We start from the raw sequence: 9,982 nt of genomic DNA on the forward strand, positions 1-9,982 counted from the left end.
GAAATTTTCGACCAGTAGCAGCTCTCATCCTCTTGTTTCCATTTTGGAGGGACGACAATGAAAAAAAACCCTCATGAAATGGTCTAAAAATATGGGCTAAAAAGATTTAGTAAATTAAAAGACAAAGCATATCCATTAAAAAAAACTCAAGCCATACTACTAATTAAGTCCAAAAATATAGCCTGGGCTGAAGCCCACCCCAGCCTTTGGGGTGGCTCCGTCCCTGATCCTAACTCGATGTTAATATTTATGTTTACATTTTGATAACTTCTATGAATTTTCCATGCCCATGAGTTACGAATGCAGTTACAATTCCAACAATTGAGATCCAAAATGTAAATGCGATGAAGTTGGAGGTGGGGGTGGTAGGAGGGGCAGATGCCACGTCCATCTTGGATGACGGGAAAACACAAGATCCATCATCTGCGTTTTATATATTAAACATCTAAATTCCACCTTATAGAAAATTATTAAAAATAATAACAATAAACTTACTTGGATCTACTATTGATAGAAAACCAAGGCCCCCAATGGTGAAATTATCAGGGGAAGGATCCATCTGAAAAATTGAATTGAAGACGTACGAAGCACGTCTATAAAAATCCCTTTCTAAGAAACATCGGCCATTCTGTTGGACATCAAAACAAGAACTTTCTTTGTCATTGAAGCATATATTTTGCAGTTCTTTGAGAACCGCCTGTAGTGAGATAGAAGGCATTGTAACACACCAATGTGGTTCTACTGAAATTGAGAAGGAATAAACTAATGGACGAAGAATAAACCAATAGTCCAAGAAGATAACAGTACAAACCCATAAATTACCTGAAGTAGTCTGCACATTCAAGAAAACATTCTACACAAGGGACATAATGAGCAAAAATTTGCAAGCTGCCATGGGAATCTTAAAAAAAATTCAAGTTTATATATATATATATATATATATATATATATATATATATTTCGGCTAATGTATTGAAGAAGTGGTAACGAAATTGTGGGTGAATTCACGGTAGTGGCGGTGAGAGCCAAGTATATATAATAGATAGAAAACGTATATATGTAATGGTATAGCCATATATATGATATATATATATCTATATGGCTATATATGATATATATGGATAGATATGGCTATATATGATATATATGTATATGCAACAAACACTTTATGTAAATATATTAATTTATAACAGCATGCATGCAAGCACTACAAGAGATCTTACCCGGCTAATATATTGTAGAAGTGGAAACGAAATTGTGAATGAACTTATGGTAGTCGTGGTGAGAGCCAGGGTATATATATAATACATAGAAAACGTATATATGTAATGGTATTGCCATATATATTGTAAGGCCATGTAATTTATTATTCGGTAATTTGGCATAATTAGAATAATTATTGAGTTGTAAATTAAAATAATTATTTATGTCAAATAAATTCAAGAAGTGTGTGTTAAAAATATGTATTTTAGAATATCGGAGAATTTAACTGTTACGTCTACTCATTTTAAAAGTACGGAAATATATATATTTTTAAAAAACTCGCAATTACAAAATAACATTTAAAATAATCGAATTTATTGGAAAATAAGAATAGCGCAGTTTAAAATAACCAACATCAAACGTAAACATAATTAAACGAGTAAAAATCGTAATACCACCAACGTACAAAAGTGTTTAACTCCTCTCAAAAACTCGTAATCAGATTCGAAAAAACACGCGGTCCTCGGGTCATGTCACTGCATCAGAGCTGCGTACTCAGAGTTCAGCACCTCAAGTCTCCTCAGCATCAAACTCACCTACATCACACACGCCTACCTGAGTCTAAAGACTCAACACACCTGTACCAGAAATAACGAGTACATATACGTAGCAAGCAGCAATGAAAAATAGCATAATCAAAATATATTTCATGTATGCAGTAAAATCGAATGCGTAAACGTGTCCTGTCAAAACATGGTAATAATCATAGCATATAACATCGTGTCAACATATACGTGTTAATTTCCTTAATTTGAATTCCATTCATTAGTTGCAACTTTCGTATCATCATGTCAGTCGATGGATCCATCTACGTGTAACCGCGGTACCCGGCGGCGAGGACATCAGCGACAGCATTACCCATCCACTGAGTCCCGACCTACATGTCATCGTGTTAGTCAAAACTAAATCTCTTCCTTCAAAAACGTGTCATCTTAATCACCACTTAAATAAAAACATGTATATACATAATTTTTTCTTTAAACTAAGCATGCAACTTGTTTATCGTAATTACGTAAAAATCATAAACATGATGCATAAATATTTAAAACATGATAAATTTGAACTCATGACACTGTCAGAACGAAAATCTCAACCCGGATGCAAAATGACCATTTTGCCCCTGGAAACTCAAAATTTACCGTTTTATTCCCTGGACTCTAAAATTGACCCGAAGCTTACCAAAACTCCTTAAAATGTCCTAAAACATTTTTAAAAGCGTTCCTAGATGTAAACTCAAGCCCAATACCAAAATCACTCGATTCGTTTTTAAACTTGGACCGGGGTCCCCGTTTTAATTCAAATCGACTCGAAACTTAACCAAATCTTCCCAAATCTTTACCACACCTTATAAACACTTAAAGGCTCTAAAAACATTATCATCAGGTCCATAAACTCACGGCTGATAATTCCAGAAAATTCCACAATTTTCGGCCCTTCCTTATTTGGTACCCTATCATACTCATCTTTCCAAAACTCACGCCCCCTAGCCTACCCCGACGGCACCAGCCATGAATCAAGTCATATATGGACTAGACTAGACCCTAAAGGACCTACCTTAACTACACAACCAGCCCCATGCAGCCTACGTGAGCCACAAATGCTAAAACTTCATCCATACACCACATGAACCCCTCTCTTCAAGGCATGCAGCCGGCCCTTCGGTGGTCTCAGCAGCGGTTGGCCCTTACAAGGCCGTGACTCAGACCCACCAAGGGTCTGGTCCAGACCTTGGTTCAGCCCTCGAACCACTCGTTCCACCCCAAACCCGTCACAGCCCCAACTGAGCAAAAACCAAGACACCACCTCTCTATCTCTCCTCCTACAGCAAAACCGAACCATTTTCACTCCAAGACTCCATCGTGACATCACCATCAAACTCTGAACAGCCCCAAGCCGCAGCCCCTTGCACCTCAGTTCAGAAAAACGTGAGTAACATAATACATGATGCATTAAAATGGTGCAAAACCGAAAGATTATCCATGCTCTTGACTAGATCAAAAGATTTCATGAAGGTGTGGACACACAGCAGTAATATTGACATGCATGATGCAAAACTAAGTAACAAGCGTGCCTTGACGATGTAAACGCGAGGGGATTGAAGAACAATAGACGGACGAATTTCTCTTTGCAAGAAAATGGTAGCTGAAGCCTTTGCTGGAGGATTTCTGCTGAAACCGAGAGAGAATGCAGCTGGGGGAGGGTGTCGGCTGTGGAGAGTGTTTAGGTTTAGGTTAATGATAATGATGTATTATTTAAAAAATTTAACAATTAACTACTGGCCCTAAATTGTTCATTAAAAGTTTAAAAAGATATTTAAGCCCAATAAACTTAAAAGTAGGTCAAGTAAATCCAAAGACACAGTCCCGAAAAATATTTCGTGTTGGAAATTTTTTGAAAATATTAGCCGAACGCTCAAAAAGTTCCCCGATTCGATAAAATTTACGTACCGTTAAATATTACACTCTGACGGGTAAAATACCCCACAAAGCCCATTTCTTGAAAAATACCTTTAAAACGTCTTATATTACTTAATAAAAATTACTCATGTAATAAAAATGATTTTCCTGAAAATTCTCCGGTCTCCGTTCCTCGTTCGAGCGTGAATTGCACATAAAAAACCGTAATGCATGAACTTATAAAATTTCATGAAATGAATCCTACCATGCAATAATCATGCATAAAATGCAGAAAAATAAATAAACCCATAATTAAATAAAACCTTGGATTGCATGCATTCAGTTTACGTGAATTAAATTCTTGGACCTTACAAATCTCCCACCCTTAAATAAAATTTCGTCCTCGAAATTTAGAACGTATCGAATTACTCAGGGTAGAAACTCCTCTTCTCAGTCTCAGTCTCCCAAGTAACCTCCTCCTCAGAATGATTCAGCCCATTGACCTTGACCATCTTTGTCACTTTGTTCCGGAGCCTCTTCTCCTGCCTGTCCAAAATCTGGGTGAGTTTCTCCTCAAATGATAGGCGTGGCATCAGCTGAAGTGGCTCATAGTTAAGCACATGTTTAGGATTCGACATGTACTTACGCAGCATGGAAAACGTGGAACACATTATGAACTCATGCAAAATTCGGCGGTAATGAAACTCTGTATGCAAGTGTCCCCACTCTCTATATGATCTCGAATGGTCCGATGAATCTAGGGCTGAGCTTGCCCTTCTTCTCGAACCTCATCACACCCTTCATCGGTGCGACCTTCACGAAAACATAATCCCCTACTGCAAACTCAAGATCTCGCCACCTCTGATCAGCATAACTCTTCTGATGACTCTGTGTAGTCTTCATCATGTCCCTAATCCTGGCCACTAAATCCGCTGTCTGTCTGACACTATCCAGACCCGACTCTGCTCGCTCACCTACCTCATTCCAATAAACTGGCGACCTACACTTTCTCCCGTATAGTGCCTCGTATGGAGTCATACCTATCGATACATGCTAATTGTTGTTGTATGTGAACTCCACAAGAGGTAACTTCAGCTCCCAGCTGCCCTGGAATTCGATCATGCAAGCTCGGAGTAGGTCATCCAGAATCTGAATCACCCTCTCTGACTGACCGTCTGTCTGAGGATGGAAAGCTGTACTGAATAGTAACTTTGTGCCCAACGCTTGATGGAGACTCTTCCATAAAGTGGACGTGAACCTCGGATCCCTGTCTGACACTATGGACATGGGAATCCCGTGCGGTCTGAATATCTCTCTGATGAACAGCTCTGCATACTGAGTCATGGTGAATGTCTTCCTGATTGGTAAGAAATGAGCTGATTTAGTGAGCCGATCAACAATCACCCAGATGACATTAAATCATCCAGAAGTCCTCGGAAGCCCTGTCACAAAATCTATAGTAATATTCTCCCATTTCCACTCGGGAATATGGAGTGGTCTCATCTTCCCTGCAGGTCTCTGATGCTCTGCCTTAACCTGCTGACAAGTCAAACACTCGGAGACGAATCGTAGAATATCCCGTTTCATGCCTGACCATCAATAAAGAGTCAATATATCCGTATAATTCTTTTTACTCCCTGGATGGATGGAGTACGGGGTGTTGTGGGCCTCACTCTAGATATCTGCTAAAAGGGAATCACTGTCAGGAACCCATAGGCGGTCCTTATATCTGACTATGCCGTCCACTACTGTATACAGTCTCTAGCCCATAGCCTCGTCCCTCTGTCTCCATTTCTATAAATGCTCGTCAGAAGTCTGCCCTGTCCGGGTTCTGTCTCTCAGAGTCGGCTGTACTGCCAGAGTAGCAAGATTTGGGGCCTCGCCCATGTCATAAACTGCAAGCTCAAATCTCTGAATCTCGGCCTATAGCGGTCTCTGCACTGATAGATGAGCAATCACCGCGTGCTTCCTGCTCAGAGCGTGTGTGACCACATTAGCCTTACCCAGATGGTAGCTAATGTCGCAATCATAGTCCTTCACCAGCTCAAGACACCTTCTCTGTCGCATATTCAGTTCCTTCTGCATGAAGAAGTACTTTAGGCTCTTATGATCTGTGAAAATCCCACACTTCTCCCCATACAGATAATGTCTCCAGATCTTCAGGGCAAATACCACTACTGCTAGCTTGAGGTCATGAGTCGGATAATTCTTCTCTTGAACCTTCAGCTGTTTGGACGCATAGGCTATCACTTTGTCCTGCTGTATCATAACTACGCCCAACCCAAGCTTATATGCATTTGTGTAGACCACAAACTACCCCTGCCCTGATGGCATAGCTAGTACTGGTAAAGTGGTCAATGCTAGCTTCAGTCTATCAAAGCTCTCCTGACACTCGGGTCCCCAGATAAACTTTGCATTTTTCTTTGTGAGAGCGGTCATAGGCACCGCAATAGAAGAGAAGTCCTGGATAAACTTCTTGTAGTAACCTGCTAATCCCAAGAAGCTACGGATATCTGTCACACTCTTAGGAACTGGCAAAATATCTGATTGCCTCTACTTTGCTAGGGTCGACCTCTATGCTCTCCTGCGATACAATGTGGCCCAAGAATGCCACTCTATCGATCCAGAACTTACATTTACTGAACTTGGCATATAGTTGTCTATCCTGTAGAGTCTGCAATACTGTCCTCAGGTGATGACTGTGACCTCTCTGCTCCTCGAATAGATCAGAATATCGTCAATGAAGACTATGACGATCTAATATAGATATGGCTGAAACATGTGATTCATGAGGTCCATGAAAATCGATGGTGCGTTCGTTAGACCGAAGGGCATCACCATAAACTTATAGTGCCCGTAACGAGTCTGGAAGGCTGTCTTTTGCACATCTGACTCTCTCATTTTCAGCTGATGGTATCCGGATCGAAGGTCTATCTTGGAGAACACTGAGGCTCCCTGAAGCTGATCAAATAAGTTCTCGATCCTCGGCAGCGGATAATTATTCTTAACTGTGACTCTGTTCAGCTCTCGGTAGTCAATGCATAGTCGCATGCTGTCATCCTTCTTCTTAACAAATAGCACTTGGTGCACCCCAAGGAGAAAAGTTAGGGCGAATAAACCCTTGTCTAACAGATCTTGAATCTGATCCTTGAGCTTCTTCATCTCTGCAGGAGCTAATCGGTAGGGTGCCTTAGATATTGGCACTGTCCCTGGCATGAGCTCAATAGAAAAGTCCACCTCTCTGTCTAGTGGAATGCCTGAAACATCGTCAGGGAACACACTGGAGAACTCACTGACTACATCCACATCCTCCAGCCTCTGACTGGCTGGCTCTGTCACTGACACAATGCTAGCTAAGAATGCTTGGCAGCCTCTCCTCATATGTTTTCTCGCACACAAGCAGGAAATGACGTGCGGCATCTGCTGATGTCTAGTTGCCTCGAAAACAAACGGCTTCCCACTGGGCGGTCTGACAAAAACTGACCTCTGTCGAAAATATATCACTGCACCATGAGAAGATAGCCAGTCCATGCCCAAGATGACGTCAAACTCCAGTAGTTGTAGCAATATCAAATCTGCGTGCACCACATACTTCTGTAACCGAAGCTCTAAGAAGTGAACATCTGATCCCCGGATGGGATCGATACTCTAAACCCTGAATCCATCGCAACTAGTATGATCCTAGTCGCTTCACAAAAGATTCGGATATAAATGAGTGTGTAGCCCCTGAATCGAGAAGTGCATGCGTGGCTACACCTGAAATATATATCCTCCCTGCGACAAAACATACCATCAAATCTAGTAATGTTGAGCTTAAGGGATTCCTTATCGGAAATTAACCCAAAATCCTCGAAAACATCACTGAATTTCCACAAATCATATCCTAAAATTCGAAAATCAACATCAGAAAAATCGAATATTACAAATTAAACCCTTAAAATTTCGAAAACTGCACAATGACCCTTCCTCATTTTCGAATTTAAATCCCAAAATTGATAAAATTTTCGAAAATGACACCAATAAATCTTAAAAATTACAGAAGTTTCGAAAATAGTCCCGAAAATCTCGACTTTTAGCAATTAAGTCCTCAAGTTGCCAGTTAATACCATTGGGACCCTAAAATTTCTTAAATCAAACCATTGAATTCTTCATCTCAAATAGGTAGAGCATCTATCCTAATTCCTCCTATGTTGTCAATCCAAATAATTAAATCCTTATACAAGCAAAAACCCAAGCAATAAAAGAGGTAAACATATAAAACTTAAGTATAAGGGTTACCGGTGATCAAAGTAGAATCTGACTCCGCTTCAGCCTCCTCGGCATGCATCACATATGCCCTGCCGGTAGTGGGACCCTTGTTCTGAGGGAAATCTGCAGCCTTGTGCCCCTCCTGTTTGCATACAAAGCGTCGGTAGGTTCTCCACATGCATTTTCCATAGTGATATTTGTTGCACTGTTTGCATGGAGGACCGAGCCTGATGCCGCTTCCTCTGCATCTCGTAGTCTATCTCTCGCAGAGCCTGCTCCGCCCGAAAAGCACAGGCAATGGCATAGTCATAACCTGCCGGCCTCATCAGCATGAAGTCTCGGTGGAGAGTGGGTCTCAGTCAATCTAGGAAATGCTTCAGCTTCTGGGCGGCATCTCCTGCTATCATGGGCACAAAATGGCAGCCCCTGCCAAACTTGTGGATAAACTCCGCCACTGATAAGTCCCCCTGCTGGAGGCTCATGAACTCTTTCGTCAGGCGGACCCTGATGTCAGCTGGAAAATACTTCCCGAAGAATATCTCTCTGAATCTGGCCCATGTGAGAGTAGCCACATCCACTGCATGTGAAGCTCCCTCCCACCAAAGGGACGCATCATCCTTCAGCAAATAAATGACGCACATGGCCTGGTCGCAATCCCTCATCTGTAAGTACTCGAAATGAACCTTCAGCGACCTAATCCATCTCTCTGCTACAAATGGATCGGTGGTACCCCCGAACTCTCTCGGGTTGAGCCTACGGAACTGCTCAAAACATCGTTCTGCTGGCGAGGCGCCTGCTGGGCCCGCTCCATGAGCCTCGCTATCCCTTCAAGTACTCGGGTAGCTGGGTCTCCTTGCGGTGGTGGTGGTGGAGGGCTTCTGCCACCCCAAGTAATTTCATCATGTCTGTCCACCCTCGGCTCGCGTCTGGGAGGCATATCTGAATACAATCCAATTCATAAACGTAACCCATCATGCAATTAATCTAGCTTTTGAAATAATAAACCTTAAATCGTAAAAGCAGTAAAACATGTACAGTAAATCATCGTAAAGCTTAAATCATGTAAACATGGAGGTGATAACAGTAAATCGTTTTAAACATTTAAAACATAAAAGTTAACAGAATTGAGGCTTGAAGAATGAGCGGCAGAAGATGGCGGTGGCACAACCCTATACAGGACCCTTGCTCTGATACCAACTGTAACGTCTACTCATTTTAAAAGAGCAGAAATATTTTTTTAAAATAAACTCGCAATTACAAAATAACATTTAAAATAATCGTATTTATTGGAAAATAGGAATAACACAGTTTAAAATAACCAACATCATCCCAACATCAAACTTAACCATAAACGAGTAAAAATCGTAATACCACCAACGTATAAAAGTGTTTAACTCCTCTCAAAAACTCGTAATCAAATGCGGAAAAACACGTGGTCCTCGGGTCATGTCACCGCATCAGAGCTGCCTACTCAGATTTCAGCACCTCCAGTCTCCTCATCATTAAACTCACTTGCATCACACACGCCTAGTGAGTCTAAAGACTCAACACACCTGTACCAGAAATAGCGAGTACATATACGTAGCATGCAGCAGTGAAAAATAGCATAATCAACATACATTTCATGTGTGCAGTAAAATCGAATGCGTAAACGTGTCCTGTCAAAACATGGTAATAATCATAGCATGTAACATCTTATAAAAATATACATGTTAATTTCCTTAATTTGAATTCCGTCCATTAGCTGTGACTTTCGTATCATCATGTCAATCGATGGATCCATCTACGTGTAACCGCGGTACCCGGCGGCGACAACATCAACGATAGCATTACCGGTCCACTGGGTCTCGGCCTACATGTCATCGTGTCATCGTGTTAGTCACAACTAAATCACTTCCTTCAAAACCGTGTCATCATAATCACCACTTAAATAAAAGCATGCATATACAGAATTTTTCTTTTAAACCAAGCATCCAACGTGTTTATCGTAATTACGTAAAAATCATGAACATGATGCATAAACATTTAAAGCATGATAAATTTGTTCTCAAGGCGCTACCAGGACCAAAATTTCA

General features: G+C 41.2%; 1 long non-coding RNA gene across 2 annotated transcripts; it reads right to left on the minus strand.

Annotated features, from left to right (window-relative positions):
* Nucleotides 1–291: 291 nt before the first annotated feature.
* LOC140811857 (uncharacterized) lies at nt 292–9,589 on the minus strand. 2 transcript variants are annotated; one of them, XR_012113555.1, is made up of 4 exons: nt 9,279–9,589; nt 823–901; nt 496–741; nt 292–423 (listed from the first exon to the last, which is right to left on the minus strand). It is a non-coding gene; the product is annotated as an uncharacterized lncRNA (long non-coding RNA). The 2 variants fall into 2 exon arrangements; XR_012113553.1 differs by having other exon boundaries at nt 496–901.
* Between the last annotated feature and the right edge of the window lie 393 nt (nt 9,590–9,982).

This window comes from Primulina eburnea, chromosome 1, assembly GCF_022965805.1.
Source record: "Primulina eburnea isolate SZY01 chromosome 1, ASM2296580v1, whole genome shotgun sequence".
Classification (NCBI taxonomy): Eukaryota; Viridiplantae; Streptophyta; class Magnoliopsida; order Lamiales; family Gesneriaceae; genus Primulina; species Primulina eburnea.